The sequence below is a fragment of the Heterocephalus glaber genome, unplaced genomic scaffold (assembly GCF_053883595.1).
Source record: "Heterocephalus glaber isolate CG9 unplaced genomic scaffold, H.glaber_assembly_v1.0 deba00001461, whole genome shotgun sequence".
In the NCBI taxonomy this organism is placed as follows: Eukaryota; Metazoa; Chordata; class Mammalia; order Rodentia; family Bathyergidae; genus Heterocephalus; species Heterocephalus glaber.
In genome coordinates this window covers 21,218,012-21,239,316 of record NW_028258308.1, presented here as the reverse complement: position 1 = coordinate 21,239,316, position 21,305 = coordinate 21,218,012, and the positions used below count along the sequence as shown (strand labels likewise).

The window sequence follows — 21,305 nt, the reverse complement described above, 5'->3', positions numbered from 1 at the left end:
CAGTGGATTTTTATCTTGCTGATAAGGAATAAGAGCATAAGTAATTATGAATTTTCTAAAATATTTTTTACTCATTTCTAAAATAGGCTGAGTTGGAGCCAGCTTGTAGTGGGAACTCTTGCTTCTGATGAAAGATAGATTGCTTTAATTTAATGCCCCATCCAAACTTAAAATTCCAAGACAGATGTCATCAATCAGCCACACTAAGAAGAGAACTGCAGTGAGCTGAGAAAGAGTTCATTATCTTCATAACTTAGATCTCATTTTAACGTGTCTATGTACTTAATAAATGTCCATTGTGAAGCTACTATGTGCCAGGTACAATATCTCATGTTGCAGGATCAGAAGATGAATTGGGCATATTTTAGTTACTTTGGAGAAATAAACTATCAAATTACATCCACACCAATAGGATAGAAGCCTTACAGCAAAAAATGTACATACACAGGGAAAAGCAGTTATAGGAGAATCTAAATCATCAAACAAATGTTGTTGAGATCTGAATGGGCATTAGCTTGATGAATCAGAACAATGATCTTGCCTTGGTTATCTGCCCAGGTGGGATGTATGGAGGCATGATCTTTATGACTCCCTGGAAGGGCCCAAAGCAAGTGGATCTGTCTCCAGCAAGAATTAAAAATGTTGAGAGCTTCAGAGATGAGGTTAGAGAAACAGAGGGTACCCAATAAGTGAAAGACCTTGAATGTGTACTCTTTAAAGGAAAAGTGATGCAAAAATATAATCGAGGCCAGAAATAATCCAGAGCCTGAATAATAATCCATGGCTACTTGGGTACACATAATAAACCAACAGAGTGCTAAAATGTTATTTTATTTAATAGTCACTAGAGATCCATAGTGCTGATACTATATACCCATTTTGAGAACAACTGAAATTTTAGATAAATTGGATTTTTTTTGGGGGGGCATACTGAAGATTAAATCCAGGGGATTCCTTTTGAGCTATATTCCCCTATATTCCCAGCCATTTAAAAAATATTTTTGAGACAGGGCTCACTAAATTGTCTGGGCTGGGGTGAAATTTTGATCCTTCTGTTTCAGCCTCCCAGAGAGCTGGGATTGCAAGTGTGCACCACCATGGCTCACTCAGTAATTCAGAAGTCTTGACTGAGATTGTGCAATGGTTAGTGAACCAGCACGTAGATCCAGGTCTGTCAGCTTCACAATTCATGCATCAGGAGGTGTCAGACAATACTTCTAAGATCACTTGTTATGAGTAACTTGAAGTACAATTCTACCTTTCATCAAAGAGAATGCAAGTGGTGACTGAGAACTTAGGAAAAAAGGGAATGAGATCTTTCATGATTGTGTTAAAACGTGAAAAATAATAGGGTTTAAGTGTTTTACTCAAAAACCATAAAAAACTCCCATACTAAATAAGATATATGGATTTGTTTATATTATTTAAGAAGACTCCTAATCATATTTTTCAACCAGGCAGTCATAATATTTTGTTTTTACTTATGATCTTACTTTGTTAAGAATTATAAATTACCAAGAAACCTTTTGTTCTCTTCAAAATTTCGTTTAAAACTGGTATTTAAAATATGCTGAGACATTAATTACTGCCTGTAACAATCCATGAAATTACTCTTCCAAACCATAGATGTGAAAGTGCAGACTGGAAATTTAATCCAAGATCATAATAATAAATTCAAGATTATGACAATAATAAATATAGCATGTCCTTTTTGCTCTTGTCTTAAAATTTGTTTTATAAGTTTTGTCAGAAGCCCATCAGATTTTATTTATTTCAAAAGAGAGCTTTATTGAAAATTTAAAGAGAACAAAATGGAAAGGAAAAGAAGACTTATAACTTAATATCATGGTTTTTAAAAAAAATCTCTCACATAAGAACTGCAATTTCCCTAAAGCTTCAGTCAACTCATCAAGCACATTGCATATCCCAGGAGATGTTGAAATCATCCAGTTTCTCTTGATTATAAATTGTCACTTTTATTTAGGAGCCATGAGTGAGTGCTATAAAAGTGCTGGTTATTACTGTTCTGGCCAGTGATGTTGGCCACGTGAGGGTATAGGGAGAAAAGATCAGCAAATACACATGTACTGCACAACAAGGCCACCATGATATACAGAAAAATAAAATGGTGTAATATAGGAGCAGTACTTGCTGGGAGTTGGAGTTGTCATTTTATACACAGCTATCTGGGAACACGTCACTGATAAGGTGACATTTGAGAGGGATGTGAATGAAGAGAGTACCTTCTAGAGGCCTGAGGGAAGAGTCCTAGGTAATGGCTTTACTCCAGCTTTGGTTTGCACTGTCCCCTTTGTTGTGATGCTGTGCTCTGGAAATGTTTTTTACAAATGTAGGCTAGCAATCAGTGGCAGTTATATGTATTTGCATAAATAACATTTCGTGTTATGCTCACTAAGTTATAATAACAGGCTTGTACTGGATACAGTAAACACCACATTTCTAAGAGCAGCTTTGTTCCAAACACTAGAGATAGGAGAACTTTTTTGATGTGGAACAGAAGACCATAATATCCAAGGAGTTTAAAAATATGTAAATTCACCTGTCAATTAATATTTTTAAAACCTAGCTTTTCTAGATCTCAACACTAAATGAAAGACTATTAAAACCAATTTAGCATTCTCTTGGAGCAGCTATTATGATGGTTCTTCCCAAATTTCTCTACCCATCCTTGACCAAGCCATTTTTCTAAACTGATAGTTTGTATGGAGAAATTTTTACCCATTTCAACCTGTATCTTGAGAAAAACTGAAATTTGTTTAGTTTACAGAAGTCTCTGTGGATACTGCATTTTAAAATATATTCTATACTATATAGAATATATAATATGTGGACAAATTTCCTCAGTACCAAATACAAGTTTTGCATATCCAGTGTTCATTGTTCTGACTTCTTCTAAACATCTTAAATCCATCCTGATAAATTATCTTTCAAATATCTATTCTCTAATGCCTGGAAAGTTTGTCTTTAGTTTCTCTCACATTGACATTGAGCTTCTCAGAACAATCCCCATGTTTCCTAAGATCAAAGTCTTTTTGGATGTACATCTTCTATTGAAAGAAAACCATTCCTTTAAAATCTTTCACCTCCTACTAGATTCGATTTTCTTCACAAACTTTAACACTTTGTAGCTTATGCTATGCAAAATTGGAAACTTGCTCTCATCTCACAAATTTTATGTGTTCAACATAGATAATAAATATAGTCAATTAACAAAGCTATCTTTTTGTGAATTCCATGGTAGCATAGTTTCTAGTTTTGCTGAGCATATCATATGGGTATTTTAGCATTCTTATTTCAAAAATCTTAATAGTAAACAAGAAAGATATACCTCAGATGATTAAGTCCTCAAATGGCCAAACAAAAAATAATTGTAATTCCTGAGCAGTAGCTGTAAACACCCTGGTTACCTTATTCCATTGTCAACATTTCATTTTAATGATAACGGAATCTCTTCTGCTCATTGTGAAATCCTTGAATGTACTTAATAACCTGTTTACACTATATTGAGTTTATGAGGATGACCAAATGAAGCTTGAAAATTTATTGGAAGAAATTGTGCACATTATATGGGAGATATTCATTCTAATTTAATGCTGAACAGCTCACAAAATGTAAAGATTTGAACAGAACAGCATTTAAACAGAAACAGTCCTGACAATTATCACCCTTCTTCATTGTCAAGCATTTCTACTATTAGTATATTTCTCTTAATTCTTGATTAGCAGCTGCCATGGCTCTCTGTAGAGTATGCTAATACTAACATGAGAATTCACAGGCACTTTGTGGTTTGCAGAGCACTTCTCACACATATTATTTCTATAATGCTCTCAATAATCCAATAAATTTGGCATTATTATGATTACATTATACCTGATTAAATTGAACCAAGATAGCTAGTTGAATAAGAATAGTCTTCTAGGCCCAGGGATTTAGCTCAGTGGTTCCAGCGCCTGCCTTGCAAGCGTAAGGTTCCGAGTTTGATCCCTGGCACACACACACACAAAAAAGAATAGTCTTCTTCCTCTCAATAAAAAGAATTTTTTTAATTTGGCTGTCCAGTATGTGCTTCCCTTTATTAAATAATATGGGAACAAGCAGAATATCACCATTGTGTGTGGGCCTGTAGGTGAACAGGGTCCAGCCTCCTAGTATAGAAGCTAAAATCAGCCAGGCCCTCATCTTCTCAGTGCCTGACAGCAGGGTGTGGCCCGTGATATGGGATCAATTAGTTTGCTGCCTGGGACTTTGAATCTTGAGCGACAAACAAACAAAAAAACTGTGAAGATAAAGAACTCCCATCCAAGTACTAACTAGGTCTGATCCTACTTAGATAAAGGAATGAGGAGAATAAACTTAGAATTTGTTAGGTGGGCTGGCAGTGAGAGCATTTGGAGGACCCGGCAGTATAACTAGAAGGATTCGTACCATAAAATTAAATGTTTAATAGTTGTAAGTCAATCTTAGAAAGAGTTTAATAATGTAAAGAATTTATTTTATTTTGATGTCTTTAAAAGTATTCCTCCCTAAAACTGTGGGAGTCAGGTCTGCAGTGGAAGCTCTTTGATTCTTTGGAGTTGTACTGTGAATTCTGGAAACTTGGGGTGGGGGTGGCCTCTGGTGTGACCCTGATCTGTGAGGACTTTCTCCTTGTTCTTACTTTTGGCTTTGTCTTCCTCTGTAAGAATTTTGTGCCTCCACCAGTGCACACCTCACCTATAGATCCAGCTCCATCCATAACCCCAAATGAAAGGCTTCAACTTGGTCCCATATCAGCTCTACCAGAATGTGGTCCATTCTTGAAGGGTAGAACACATAAAGAGGCCTGGAAAAGCTATGGTTTAGGGCTAGCTTTGCAGGAATTCTTGGGTCTTATGTATCCAAAACATAATTGAGAAGGAAGTATGTGAGAGTGTCTGCTTAACTTCAGAGACTTTCTTTCTTTCTTTCTTTCTTTCTTTCTTTCTTTCTTTCTTTCTTTCTTTCTCTTTCTCTTTCTTTCTTTCATTTTTTCCCCTTTTTTCTTTCTTTCTCTTCTTCCTCTTCTTCATCTTCTTCCTCCTCCTCCTCTTCTTCCCCTTCTTCTTCTCCTTCTTCTTCTCCTCCTTCTCCTCCTTCCTCCTCCTCCTCCTCCTCCTTCTCCTCCTTCTCCTCCTCCTCGAGTTCTTGCTTTGGCAGAACATATACCAAAAAAGATATATGAGAAGGATTTATTACAGAAAGATGTAGGACGTACTCAAGAGAGGAATGTGGGTGATCTAAGAAATAAGGCACAATATAGTTGGGAACTGGGGATATTTTGTGCATGTTTTGGGAGGTGGAAATCTGTTTGATAATCTCTAGTCTTAGTGTCAGTCTCAGCCTCAGTCTGAGTCTCAGGCTTAGTCTTAGAGGGTTGGAGAGGATGGCCCAACCCTTAATGAGCTATTCCTATGGGAAATTCCAAAAGGGTGGTTCCTTTATGGCCAAAAGAGGACAATTTTCAAGTAAAAGGGAATGGAAGGATTTATATGGAGCTGAAAGGGAGTTATCCAAGTTTGCTCTTTTGAGAGAAGGAAACAAAGTAAATAAATCAAGTTTGTGTTCTGAAGCTGCAGTTTGTCTTTAAAATAGAATTTTAAAAATTTTTATTTCCTTGTTTCCTTTCCACCTAACATTGTTTCTTCTATTCCATCTCACTGCTCAGCCCCTCCCCCACCCTGCCCCAGGAAAGTATTGTGTGTACATTCTTGACAACTCTTCAAATTGTCCTCTGCACTGCATCATCTTTGTTCACAAATAAATTCAGTGTCAGGCTCTGCCATAAGCTTTAGTAACTGGCTGGCATTCTGGATCTCTGGAAAAATCTGATGGGAAAAAGTTCTCTTTTTCATGGCTATGATACTGGACACTAGAATTCTTTTCTTAAATGTTCCAGGCTGAGGAAGGGCATTGATCCTGCCCAGCCAGGGACTGAAAGTCTCATCCTGACTGATCTAAAGGAGGTATAGCAATATATGGTTCCAATTCTTGAAGAACTATCATCTTTCAATAGAATTCTTGTCTGTTGCATTCCTCGTTGTTGTGGGCTAATGTCTCATATGTCTTTGCCCTCTTTTTCAGAAAGATGATGGTTCTTCAAGAGTTGGGACCGGATATTGCTATACCTCCTTTAGATCAGTCAGGATGAGACTTTCAGTCCCTGGATGGGCAGGATCAATGCCCTTCCTCAGCCTGGAACATTTAATGAAGATAGACCATTGGCCTTCTGCAACCCCTTAAGAATAAGGGACCAAAGACTCTTCTATTATGGACAAGGCCATCCCTAGAAGAAGATCAGGGTGGGCTTTTTAAAACTCAGAGTTTAGGATAATGACCTTTTTTTTCTACATTTAAAGGTAGGAATGGGTAGTGGCATCCCATTCAGGAAATTTGTTGGTTTCTAGAGCCTCTTTTTGTTTGTTTGTTTTTTGTTTGTTAATTTTTTAAAGCAAGTCTTCCTCCCTCATCTCTATTCTCTGAACCTCTACAAACTACCATACCTCTATGTACTACATAGTTTTAGCTTAAAAGAGCCAGTCTCATGTTTCGATGCTTGCACCTAGAAACCTTGTTTGATACATACATTCTTGTCAATTGTCCTCCTGGCTGTGAATGATTAATGTAGTTGGCCAGTAATTGATGAAAACAGCTAATGTTATTTTGAGTGGTGTTAAGTATCACTAGTTCATGATGACTATTTTGTGATCACCATAGAAAGAAAGGTAAGGCTGTGCTGCCTTTGTATAGATTTTGTCAGACTCACTACTTCCTACTGAGAAAAGAGATTATGGTGTGGCAAAGGCTGGCTGGGCAAGTAGGCGTGACCTGTTAATTATAAGATCCCAGACACACATGCAGAACAGTTCCCAAACCCCTGCACATGGACTTCTTGCAAGAACTTGAGCAGGTTTTCAATAGGATAGCCTAGACCTGACATCAACCTGAGGTGGGGGCTCTCAGCATGGCCTCTCAGAACTAAGATACAGAAGTTCTCTTGGGTTTCCCGGAGATTTGGATAACATAAAAGAAAGGTAGACATGAGGAGTGGGTGCTATCATAGCTTTCCACAGTAGTGCACACTGTGCTTCCAAGAGGCAGCATGTACTTTTATTCTTGCTCTAACCATTTTTGCCTCTTTACTCTGCCCAAGCTTGCTCTGCAGAGCATTTCCCCCCTATTCTTCAATTTTACTTTCTTGAATAAATGTTGCCACTGGTTTTTTTTTTGCACTTTTTGTTCAATCCTCTGTTGGAGATGAGAGGAACCTGGAATCCAACTCTGGAAGGAGAGGCAAATAATCCCAAACTTGGTAGCATTTAGTTGGTGAGCTACTTTTTAGAAGCAAGCTACCCAATAAGACTACTGTCTGTCTTTTATGGTAATATCTGAGTTAACCTCACTGATGAAATACTGAAGAAGTATTACAGGGTCTTGTGCTAGTTACTATTAATACTAAACTCTTAATTGATGTTTTGTAAAAATAATCATATAGATTGATAAATCAATAAATATTTATTATAGGAAAGATTTGTAAATGTAAATTACCAAAACATATAATGAGTATTATGAACAGACAAGTTTTCTTTTAAGAAAAAAGGGATTTAGAGATGTAGCTTAGTGGTAGAACACTTGTCTAGCATGGTCAAGGGCTTGGGTTTGATAGCCAGTATTAGGGGAAGAAGGAAAGAAAGAAAGAAAGAAAGAAAGAAAGAAAGAAAGAAAGAAAGAAAGAAAGAAAGAAAGAAAGAAAGAAAGAAAGAAAGAAAGAAAGAAAGAAAGAGAGAGAGAAAGAGAGAGAGAAAGAAAGAAAACAAAGAAAAGGAGATGGAGAAGGAGAAGGAGGAGGAGGGAGGAAGGAAGAAAGGACAGAAAAAAACACATTACATGTCTCATTTAAAATCTTATGTCATTGAACCTTGCATTTTAAGCACTTTCATTTCAATATTTCCATAACTTCTTTTAAGTGGGTGAATATTTATCAAAGTAATATAAAATTTTCTAAATGAATATATAAGATATTTTTATCTTAAATATTTACTACTAGAAGCATTGTTAATGAGCCTCCTTGAAGTGAAATAATTATATACATGCTTAATTATTTTAAAGGATATATTTCTTTAGGTGAAATATTCATTTCAAAGATTTTTCATACATACACTATTTGAATACTATTTAAAAACTTGCTAATTCATGAAAAGAATAGTTATATTTTGAGCAGTACCCATACGTATATATTTTCATTAAGAATGAATAAAGTACAATTGAAATCCAGTATTATCCAACATATACATACAATATAATTCAAGTGTATTTCTGTGATACATAGTAAATAAATTCATTGTGGATATTTGGTACAGATGCATATCACATCATGATTTTCTTTTAATTCTTTTATTGGTACATTTTAGGTATACAACATAAGTACATTTTGCATTGGGAATTGTACCTTTACATGATGCATCTTGGTTCTTATTATTTCCCCATTGCTAACCCTCCCTTCACCTGCTCCACCCCTCCCTATTTACAAAGACTTTATTTCCATTTCTTCCATTTCTCATCATTTTTCCTTTCCCTTCTTTCTGCATCTTCTAATGTGTTCCACTGGTCCTCAGGTCTGTTTCTTTGCCAGTACCATGCTGTTTTTATCACAGTAGCTTTGTAGCATAGTTGCAGTTTGGGGAGTGTGATACCCCCTGCCATGTCTCTGTTACCTAGAATTGCTTTTGCTATTCTGGGTCTCTTCTTGTTCCAAATGAATTTTTGGATTGTTTTCTCAAGGTCTGTAGAGTATGCTTCTGGGATCTCAATTGGAATTGCATTGAATCTATATTAGCAGTTTTGGAAGTATGGCCATTTTCACTATATTAATCCTTCCTACCCAGGAGCAGAGGATGTCTGCCCTGTTTCTGATATAATCTTCAATCTCTCTTTTCAGAGTGCTATAGTTTACAGAGAAGAGATCTTTGATTTCTTTTGTTAGCTTGATTTCTAGGTATTTCAATTTTTTGGATGCTATTGTGAAAGGAATTGTTTGCCATATTTCTCTCTCAAAGAGTCTGTCATTCATGTAGAGGAAAGCTATTGTTTTTCCTGTGTTGACCTTGTAACCATCTACTTGACTGAATTTGGTTATTAAGTCTAGAAGACTTTTGGTGGAGTTCTTGGGGTCTTCTATATAGAGTATCATATCATCTGCAAATAATGACATTTTGACTTCATTTCCTATCTTTATTCTTTTTATTTCTTTCTCTTGTCTAATTGCCGTGGCTAATGTTTCCAGAACTATATTGAACAAGAGTGGTGATAGTGGACATCCTCATCTTGTTTTTGATTTTAGTGTGAACGATTTCACTTTTTGACCATTTAGTATGATATTGGCTGTTGGTTTTTCATAGATGGCTTTTATCAGTTTGGGGTAGAGACCATCTATTCCAAAATTTTGTAGGGTTTTTATCATAAATGCATGTTGGATTTTGTCAAATGCTTTTTCTGCATCTATGGAGATAATCATATTGTTGTCCTTGGCTCTATTGATGTAGTGTATTACATTGATTGATTTGCTTATGTTGAACCATCCCTGCATCCCTGGGATGAATTCCACTTGATCAGAGTGTATGATCTTCTTGATGATCTTCTGCATTCTATTTGCCAGTATCTTATTAAGGATTTTTGCACCTATGTTCATTAGTGAGATTGGCCTATAGTTCTCCTTTTTTGTTGGGTCTTTCTCTGCTTGAGGGATCAAGGTGATGCTTGCTTCCAGGAATGAATTTGGGAGTATTGGTTTCCTTTCAATTTCATTGAAGAGTTTAAACAGTAGTGGCAGCAGTTCCTCTCTAAATGTCTTGTAGAATTCAGCAGTGAAGCCATCAGGGCCCGGGCTTTTCTTAGTTGTTAAGTTTTTAATTATGTTTTCAATTTCATTGGTTGATATTGGGTTGTTCAGAATTTTTAGGTCTTCTTCATTCAACTTTGGTAATTCATATGTATCTAGGAATCTGTCCATTTTTTCTGTGTTTTCCATCTTATTGGTGTATAGGTTCTGGAAGTAGGTATTGATGATCCTCTGGATTTCTGCTGGGTCTTTTGTAATTTCACCCTTTTCATTCCTAATTGCATGCATTTGAGCCTTTTCTTTCCTTTTTCTGACCAGGTTGGCTAACAGTTTGTCAATTTTGTTGATTCTTTTGAAGAACCAACTCTTGGCTTCATTGATTTTTTGTATCATTCTCTTATTCTCCTTTGCATTGATTTCTCCTCTGATCTTTATAATTTCCTCCCTTGTATGAGCTTTGGGTTTGTCCTGCTCTTCTTTTTCTAGAAGCTTGAGGTTCAGCATCAGGTTGTTTAATTGGGCTCATTCTGTTTTCCTAATATGCATATTCACTGCTATGAATTTCCCTCGTAAGACTGCTTTCATTGTGTCCCATAGATTCTGATATGTTGCATTGTCATTGTTATTTAATTGAAGGAACTGTCTGATTTCTTCTTTAATTTCCTCTGTGACCCTTTGGTTATTCAGAAGTGTGTTGTTCAATTTCCATGTGTTTATGAAATGTTTTTAGTTTCTTTTGCTATGGATCTCCAATTTCCTTGCACTATGGTCTGATAATATACAGGGGATAACTTCAATTCCTTTGCACTTACTTAAACATGTTCTATGTGTGAGTATGTGGTCTGTTTTGGAGAATGACCCCTGTGCAGCTGAGAAGAATGTGTATTCTGATTTTGTGGGGTGGAAGACTCTGTAAACATCTGTTAAGTTCATTTGTTCAAGAGTTTGATTGAGTTCTAGCATTTCATTACTTATTTTTGTCTAGTTGATCTATATATTTGTGTCAGTGGGGTGTTGAGGTCCCCCACTACAATTGTATTAGAGTGTATGTGACTTTTCACGTCTGTTAGTATTTATTTTGTATAGTTGGGTGCACTAGAGTTTGGTGCATAGATATTTATGATTGTCATCTCTTCCTCTTGGATCGTTCCCTTTACAAGGATGTAGTGCCCTTCTTCATCTCTCTTAATCAGTGTTGGTTTGAAATCTACTTGATCGGCCAAGAGGATAGCTACTCCTGCTTTTTTTTGGTTCCTGTGGCATGGAGTATTGTTTTCCACCCTTTAACTTTCAGTCTATGAGTTTCCTTTTGAATTAAGTGTGTTTCTTATATGCAGCATATTCTTGGATTTTGCTTCTTGACCCATTCTGCCAGTTTGTTTCTTTTGATTGGTGAATTGAGACCATTAACATTGATGGTTATAACTGAAACGTATTGTCTTCTCATTGCCATGACTTTTTCTTTTTGTTGGGTTCTCCCCTTTTACATTTAATTTTTTGTCATGCCAGATGGGGTCATTCTGCTTTGCTTCCTGTGGTTGTGATCCTCAATGTCTGTTCCTAGGATATTGTGTAAAATTCTTCGGAGTGCTGGTTTGGTATTCATGAAGTTCCTAAGGTGCTCTTTGTCATGAAAGTATCTTATTTCTCCATCCATTTTGAAAGATAGTTTTGCAGGGTACATCAATCTGGGTTGGAGGCTATTTTCTTTTATGGTTTGGAATATGTCACTCCAAGCTCTTCTTGCCTTGATGGTTTGTGTTGGGAAGTCTACTGTGATTCTTATGGGCTTTCCTTTGTATGTGTTTTGTTTCTTTTCCCTAACTGCTTGTAGAACTTTGTTCTTCTGTTGAGTTTCTGGAATCTTAACAATTATATGCCTATGTGTAGATTTTTTTTTTATCAAGGCTCTTTGGAGTCCTATATGCCTCACTTATCTGTTTGTCAAGTTCTTTTCCTCTGCTTGGGAAGTTTTCTGCCATTACTTCCGTGAAGAGGTTTTTTATGTCATGTGCACTCTGTCCTGTTTCTTCATTGACTCCAATCAATCTTATATTTTTCTTCTTTGCATCATCTAGCAGCTTCTGGGTTGATTTCTCATGTTCCCTTATAATTTTGAAGCAATTTTTCATTTCCTGGTCATTAATTGCAATCTTTTCTTCTATATCTGAAATTCTGTCCTCACATTGGCTCATTCTCCTGTGTAGACTTTCAATGCAGTTTTCAATCTCCTAGAAATCTATTTGCATCTGTTTTATGGATTCCATTTGTTTCCTATGTTGGGATTCCATCATGTTCCTCGGCTCCTCTCTAGATTTATTAATCATGTCTTGCACTAGGAGCACAATTTCTCCTTTTATCTGAGAAATTATTTCTGATTTCATTTTTTCCAGATCCCCTTTGTTGCCAGTTCAGTGGGTCCAAGTGGTTGAGTATCAGAGTGTTCCATCTCATTTCCCTTTGGGGTTGCTGTAGGTAGTCTGGAAGTCTGGTTTTTAGATTTATTTACATTTTTTCTCATTTTGACTGGGGGGGCAGGGGGTTCCTGTTAGTGTCCACGTGGTTCACCTCCTCTGAGCTGGGACAGTAGGGCCAGGGGCTGGGAGTGGCAGTAGGGATGGTGGCTGGAAAGCCCCTTCCTCTGGACCAGGAGCAGTGGGAGGGCAGCTCAGAAGCCCCTTCCTCTTGGCCAGGAGCCGCAGGATGGACGGCAGCCCTAAAGCCCTTTCCTCTGGGCTGGGAGCAGTGAGAGGGGTGGTGGCATGGCAACCCCTTCCTCTGGACCAGGAGCAGTGGGTCAGTGGCTCAGGAGCCCCTACCTCTTACAGGAATTCTTTAAATGCTGAGAACTTGATTAGCTCCAGTACAGTGGTCTGGTGGTCTGGTGTCCTCTGTGTCTTTGTAGTGTGGAACCAGGTGGCTGTACAGAGAAGAGGCCAAAGGAGTGTGTGTGGGGGTTCCAGTGGATTGCTGCTGGGGCACTGGCTAATTCGGTGTTTTCAGCGATACTCCCTACCTCAGGACCGTGTCCACAGACCTGCCTGTCTGCAGCGGGCTGATTCAGTGTTTTCTGTGGGACTGGCCACCTGGGGACCCCATCTGCAGACCTGCCTGTCTGCAGCAGGTGATCCGGTGTTTTCTGCAAGACTCATCACATCTTGATTGTTTTGCGAAGATCTTCAAGTATAGCTGGAGGGGAATGAAAATTTATTTCACGCAAAATTGACTTCTTGTTTTTTTTCTTAAAGAATTTCTGTATTGAGTTATAATTCACATACAAATAATTAGCTCAATTAAAGAGCATGGTTCATTCACTTTTGTGTATTCACAGAATTATGTAACTACTGCTACCATTGACTTTAGAGCATTTCCATCACCTCCAAAGGAAACACTTAGCCACCACTTCTTAATTTCTCCCTCTTTCCTATTGCTAAGCAGCCACTAATCTAGTTTCTATTTCTATAAATTTGTCTATTCTGGACATTCAAAGCAAATGAAATTAATAATATATTGTCCTTTGTGATTATTTTCCTTGACTTAGCATGATTTCAATAGTCATCCATGTTATTACATTTATTGGTACTTCATTCCTTTTTATTGTCTAATATTATCCCATTGTTTGTAATTAACCTCATTTACTTGTCCATTCATCAAGTGGATTTTAGTTTGCTAGACTTTTTGGTTATAATGAATAATGTTGCTATGTATATTTGTGTACAAATTTTTACATGGACATATGTTTTCATTTTTCTTGGGTACATTCTTAGGAGTGACCTGTAGTAAGTCTGTTTAACAGTATAAAGAACTTCCATACTGAAGTCACACCATCCTTGTTGGTGTAAACTAGTTCCTCATTTTGGTTTATGTTTCCATTTTCCTGATGGTTAACCTGAGAACACTCTGTCTCTCTCTCTTTCCCTCTCTCTCTCTCTCATTCTCTCTGAAAACATTTACCTTTAAACAGAAGCCCAGAAATAACACAAGTAAAATATTTACTCCATTTCATAAGTTTTATGTTAATAATTTCATTGATTTTTCTCTTAAAATGTTATATGTTTTTAAAAGCCAGAAGAAAGAATTTTGAATGTTTTTACCATAAAGAAATGATAAATATTTGATTAGAGATGTTTAACCTGATTCAAGCAATATTATATTTTTTCATCAAAACATCACATGGTACCTCATTAATATGTGCAATTTTTGTGTTTTATATATATCCATTAAAATAAATTTTAAAAATTAAAAAGTCTATAATCTAATTCAGTCCATTGATCTAAGATTGTTAAAGTATCAAAAAGACTATTATATGTTTCTAATCAATGATGATATAACTAAATTTAATTTTTGATTTCCTGTAAATGTAAATATTATATATATAAATATTATCTGTATGTGGTTTTAAAAATTTCTCATTTTTAATTACATAAAGAATCATAATCAGCTCTGAAAATTTTGTATTAATGAAGAATTACTAGATATATTAACTCAAAATACTATATTTTCTTGGGCCAAGGATTTAGCTCAGTGGTTATGCTGCCTGCTGTGCAAGCACAAGGACTGGAGTTTGATCCCCGGTACCAAAAAAAAATACTATATTTTCTGACAGAAAAATTCATGAAAGGTATTATTTGAAGGAGTATTTTAGCAACCCTATAACAGATTCATTATAGATTTCCAATTTTGTGTTTTAAAAATATTTATTTTAAAAGGTAGATTTTTTTATTGATAATATTTGACTTAGCTCAAAGGAAAACATACACTTATGAAGAAATGGTAATGTAATGTTAAATACACGATGTGGCAAAGCAGCTAATTGAATGTTGAAAGTTAAAGCTTGTTGCAGAGAAAATAATTCTGTGACTGTGCTCTGAAAACCATATCTGAATAAATGTGTAGCTTTATATTATGATATAAAATGGCATTCAGACCCTGAGGTAACAAATTTCAATACACTTGAGACTAGGAAAGACTGAAGGACAAAGTGGTGAATTTGCTTTCAATATGAAATCTATACATATATATTGTATGTCTCAGGTGGATTTGCAAAAATTCTTGTTCTGAATGGATAAAATTTTCCATATTTCTTTGGAGATATATATATATATATATATATATATATATATATATATATATCCAAAGAGCAGTGTCTGAGATATAAGCTGGTTTGATCAGGTGTTACATCAGCAAACTGAGAAATGGCTCACTGGGTTTCCAGATGAATAAAGCTTTATGTTGATATATATTCCACAAATGGATTTCTGAGAAAAGATTGTAATTCCCTGTCATACCAAGGACAAGACTGACCAGATTTGGATCAAATCCCTTGACTTCTGCAGAACAGTCCAAAGAGATGACATGGCAAGACTGAACAATTAAAAATAATTTGGAGGAAAAAAAAAGCTATGAAGAAATGGTGAAATGTCTACATGATTAGTTCACTACTTGACCTTTGTTGCCTTACCATGGCTTCTATCTAGCTGTGTGTTCTGAGCAAATGATTCCATTTCTCTGGGCCTGACTTTCTTCTTAAATAAGATGAAGACAGCTATATCCCAGGGTTATTTGGTCAATTAAATGAGATAATGAACATATAATGCATTGTTCAAGAACTAACTTCTCATTGTCTCTGACATATAATAGGCATTTAAAATAATAATAAATTGAATACTTACTCTATGCTAAGCAATTTTTAAAGGGTTTAAACCTATTGACTCATACAATCATCACACCTGTCCTCAGAGGAAGGTGTAGCATTTTCTTCTTACAGATGAGACCCAGAAACTGAAATATATAAATATTTAGTAACTTTACCAAAGACACAAAGTTATAAAGTTGTGAGCCTAGGAGATAACCTATGAAATAGCTTTAGGTATTATACTATCATTACCCAAATGTGTTAAAAAATATGACCATACAATCATAATATAAAATCTAATATAGTTTACTATATACTTATTTTTGTACCAAAAAGAATTAATTTCTTGAAAATTAGTTTGTGAGTAATGGTAAATCTAAGAAATAGAAATTTAAAAAATCAGTTTATTTCATGACTAAATGAAATGATATAATTTCTTTCCAACAGACTCCCATAGATCATAGAACACAATTAATGTAGTTTTTAAGTCAGTTAAGTTCTCTTGATCTAACTCTTGGTGATTAAATAGACAGGTATCTTTATGACTGTAATAAGTATATCATTTAAAGCCAAGAAAGCCAGCATCCTGTTATACTGTAATTAAAAGAGTCACAGCTCAAACACTAGACCTTCTGCCTTCTCCTCAATGGTATTAATCACTACTGCACTTCAGGTCAAGCCCTAACATTGAGCCACCCCCCTCCCCGGGTGCATTCCAGAGCAGTTTTTAGACTGATACCTATCAGTGCTGCAGACAGGGATGGAGGACACAGTGGATCAGGTCTTTCTCTCCTGCAAGGATATCATGACAGCATAGCAGTATCGACTATAGTTCTTTCCTTGCCATACTTGTTTTGTTTCTTTGCATAAGTTCTAGGGCAGTGCCACAAAGGTTTCCAGTGAGCTTCCTGAATGAAGATAATAGACCTTATCCCTCCAGCTGGGCACAAGGTCATACATAAGTCTTTCTCTAGATTGCCATGTTCCACCAATATCACATCTTTACTATATGGCTCATCTAGTGATGTAGGATAACTTCCTCAGAATGCAACTCACTTCAAGATCCACACAATAACACAAATGGTCAAGGACATTCTGAAAGAAGCTGATCTGAGGTCCCAACATGTGTCTCTCCCATAGAGGCAACTCTACCACCTGAGGTAGAGGATCAAATGGTGATTGCCTTTGTTGTCTGATTGTCCATCACTGAAAAAAATTCAAAATGTTCAGGGAGCTGCCACAGCTTAAAATGCAATAATGTGTCCTTGCCAAAAATGTTCTTCCTTTAGGGACCAAGATCTTGAAATTCACAGATTCCACACCTGCAGAAAGAAGTATAGATTTCTCAGTGAGGTCATTGGGGAATGTTGGTAAGGGAGGTTACTTTTGCTTATACTTAGCAGTTTCTCATTTACATATACTATTTAGTGGGGGCACAGACCTAGCTAATGTTCATTGATTTAGGGTATGGTGTGTCCTGGAGGATGTTATACCTCAGCAAGTTCTCTCATCCCCCTACCAAGTTCAGATGTTCTGAGAGATCTGGCATGCAATAAGACCAGTGGGTCCAACCATCATGTACGTGATTTGTTCCCCTGGTCTAACATTGTGATAAATGAAATTACTGTAATTGGATAAGGCACTCTGTAAGTTCTCAGAAAGTGATGTTGACTAAGACCATGTGAGGAGGAAAAATAAATCTTTGTTTAGCATAAATGTCTGTTACTGTCAAAATGAATCACTGGCCCTTCCGAAAGAAAGAAAGGAGTATGGTGTAGTCAACTTGCCACCAACTCACTATACTATCTTTGCCAGGGATGATGAAATATTGGGAGCTAGGCCATAGCCTTTGTGGATGGCAAATTTAGCAGCACCTGGAGCTACATTAGTTTGATGAGTGAGAGCACATACTGCCAAGTCCTCCCACAAACTCCATCCCCAACCCCAAAGTTATTTCCTTCTTGTATTCACTGTACCAACTCTGAGATGGCCAATGGAAGAGTATGGCAGAATCATTCTGTATATTTGATTGTCTAGTTCCTCTTCTAGGGTAGATGGTTTCTAATGGGCATGAAAATGAAGTTCAGAGATCTTTGTACACTATGTCTACTTCCATAGTTCTATCTGCATGTCATCATTCCAGGTATCCACATGTATAATCTTTCTGCTTCTTTCCCTCCAGGACCCTGACTATCTATTCAGGCCATTCATCACCACTGATGTGTGGGTGTGTAATCCAAACTAAGGATATGACCCTATCTACAAAATCCAGATGATCAAGTATATTGCCTGAACTTCTGCCCAATGAGAAGATTTCCCCTTTATATCTGTCTTCCAAATCTGTATTTGGTGAGTGAGATAAGGAGATGAGCTTTATCAAGCAATCATTGGAAGAAACTGTCCTTATGAAAGGATAGTGACATCACAGAAACAGCTTTCTTTTCCAACAGGCAATTGAAAGACAGTTGACACTTGAGACCTATCAGCAGTAGCACTCTCAGTGCTGAGGGACTATATTCTTCTATATCAAAGAGGAAACTGGGGAGATGGTAGTACTACTGTAGTCTATTTTATTTGTGCAAAATTTAATGATCTGAATTGCATTGCCTTTTTATTTTAAAATTTCATGTTGAGGATTTACACAGCATCCAGTTCAAGAGGAAATAAGGAGATGGGAGACTATTTAGTACCCTGCAAATGATTAGTCTCTGTACTCATTTATTCATCATTTTTCTTTGGTGGCATTTAAAATATTTATATTTTTGCCATTCTGGGGATCTACTCTGGGACATCCTTCACATTAGGCAAGTGCTTTAATACAAAACCACATACCCAGCTTTTAATGGCATTTAATTATAATTATTGTTCTCTCTGAAAATGTCAAACAGAGATAACTAGATAGCACCAAATTACAGAAAGAAACATAAAGAAATGTGCTGAAGACAAGGTATGAAACAAGATAGGCACATCATAAATCTAACACATTAGAACAGAAAGGGGTAATCACTCTAGAGGGGCAATAAGAACCCAATCATTATTTTATTGTGGGTACACAGATATTTGTATCATCTGTGAAGATTGAAGATGATGCTAAAACTTCATATAGATCCATGAATTCTATCTGGTCCCAGAGTTGCCATTCATTTAGTCCTACCAACAGTGGGTTAAATTGTTCTGCAACAGCCTGAATGAGTTAATTTACTGATATATGATTGACAAAATTGTATATATTTAAGATGTACAAAATGATGTTTTGATTTACATGTACATTATGAAATGATTATCAAGCTAATAAGCTCTCCTAGTTTTCATATGTGTGCAATGAGATAACTTGAGACATATTCTCTCAGCAAATTTCAAGTCTATGACATGTTAACTTTAGTCACCTTACTGTACATGGCTTCCAGAATTCATTCAATTTACAATCAAAAGTTTGTATGCTTTAAAGATCATTTCCCCTTTTCACCAAACTCCCACGCACTGTTATCTCACATTCTATCTTCCTATTATGAGTTGATTTCTTTTAGATTCCATGCATAATTAAAAATAACAAAATATGTATTTTCTGTGTCTGGCTTATTTCATTTTGTGCTATCCTATTTCATCAGAATTGTTGCAAATGGTAAGATTTTCTTCTTTTACAAAAACTACATAACATTCCATCATACATTTTCTTTACCCACATATATATGTCAATGGACACTTAGAGTACCACTGCCCCTAGCACTGAGGAGCAGAGATGCCTCCAGCATAGATGAGGTGAGGCTTATAGATAGCTGTACTACCGTCCCCAGCACTGAGGAGCAGAGCTGCCCCGAGTGCACAGGAAGTGAACCTTCTGGGCCACTGTACCACCACCCCCAGAACCTAGGAGGTGAGCTTTGAGGGCACCAACAGCACACATCAGTCCCCCACAACCTCCCATCCCATTCAAATGTGAAGACATGTAAGCAAGTACCAAAACCAGACTTCCAGATCACCTACAGCAACACCAAAGGGAAATGAGATGGAACAATCTGATACTAAAGCAAATGAAATCCCTGAACTGACAACAAAAGAGGATGTGGAAAAAATGAAATCAGAAATAATTTCTCAGATAGCAGCAGAGATTTTGCCCATAGTGTAAGACATGATTAATACATCTAGAGAGGACACAGATAAAAAAAAAATAGAGGAGCTGAGGAACAGGATGGAATCCCAACAAAGGAAAAAAATGAAATCCATAAAACAGGTGCAAACAGATTTCCAGGAGAGTAAAAACTCCATTGAAAGTTTACACAGCAGAATAAACCAATGTAAGGACAGAATTTCAGATATAGAAGATAAGATTGCAATTAATGACCAGGAAAAAGAAAAATTGCTTAAAAATACTAAGGGACCAAAAGAAATCAATCCAGCAGCTACTAGAAGATTCAAAGAAGAATAACATAAGACTGATCAGAGTTGAAGAAGAAACAGGAGAGTGTATAGAAGACATAAAAGGTCTTCACAGAAGTGATTGCAGAAAACTTACCAAGCAGAGGAAAAGAACTTGACATACAGATAAGTGAGGCATAAAGGACTCCAACTAGCCTTGATAAAAAAAAAATTGACACATAGGCATATAATTGTTAAGACTCCAGAAACCCAACAGAAGAAGAAAGTTCTACAAGCAGTTAGAAAAAGAAGCAAATCACATAACAAAGGAGAGCTCATCAGAATCATAGCAGATTTCTCAACTCAAACTCTCAAGGCAAGAAGAGCTTGGAGTGATGTATTTCAAGGCCAAAAGGAAAATAACTTCCAACCCAGATTGCTGAATCCTCCAAAACTATCTTTCAAAATTGATGGAGAAATAAAATATTTTCATGAGAAAAAGCACCTTAGAAACTTCATGATCACCAAACCAGCACTCCAAAAAGTTTTAGACAATATCCTAGGAAAAGACAATGGGGATCACAACTCCAGGAAGCCCAGAATAATGAAACCATTGGTCATGACAAGAAATTAAATCCATAGGGTGAGACTCCAACAAAAAGAAAGTGTCATGACAATGATAAGTCAATATGTATCAGTTATAACCATCAATTTTTTTAAAATGTGGAATGTTTTATGAATTTGCATGTCATCCTTCTGCAGGGGCCATGCTAATAGTCTCTATATCATATCAATTTTAGTATATGTACTGCCCAAGTGAGCACATAACCATCAATGTTTCTTTGTTTTTTTAAATTTTTTGTTTTGTTTTCCTCATTAAATTTATTGGTACATTTTAGGTATAAAATGCATTTACATACATCATTGGGATCTTGTACCATTACATGAGTATATTGGTTTTTATTTTTTTTCCCCTTGCCCTGCCCTCCATTCACCCCTTCCACCCTTCCTTATTTGCAAAGATTTTGTTTCCATCTTTTTCCTTTTCTCATATTTTTCTTTTCCCTTCTTTCCTTTCCCCTACCCCTCCCACTTCCCCTGCTTCTTTAGACCTTTACTTCCTATTACAAAATATCAATTATACATTTTTAAAATTAAAATATCAAGACCTAGGAGACATTACCACAGATTTTACAGAATTTAAGAGGATATAGAAAGCATATTTCAAAAATCTGTTTTGAAATAAATTTGACAACTTCTAAGAAGAACATTGGAAGACAAATTAATGAAACTAACTCTGGAGGAAATATAAAATTTGAATAGCACTTATTAAAGGAAGTACATTCCTAGCTTGAAAACCTACCTATATGACAACAACAGGCTCATATGTATTTTAACTGGTAAGTTATACCAAAAAATTAAAGCAGACCAAAAAAGGAA

At 36.2% G+C, this 21,305-nt stretch overlaps 1 non-coding gene across 1 annotated transcript; it reads right to left on the bottom strand.

Annotated features, from left to right (window-relative positions):
• Positions 1–20,582: 20,582 nt before the first annotated feature.
• Positions 20,583–20,689, bottom strand: LOC147826750 (U6 spliceosomal RNA). Its single transcript, XR_015438751.1, has one exon. It is a non-coding gene; the product is annotated as a U6 spliceosomal RNA (small nuclear RNA).
• Between the last annotated feature and the right edge of the window lie 616 nt (positions 20,690–21,305).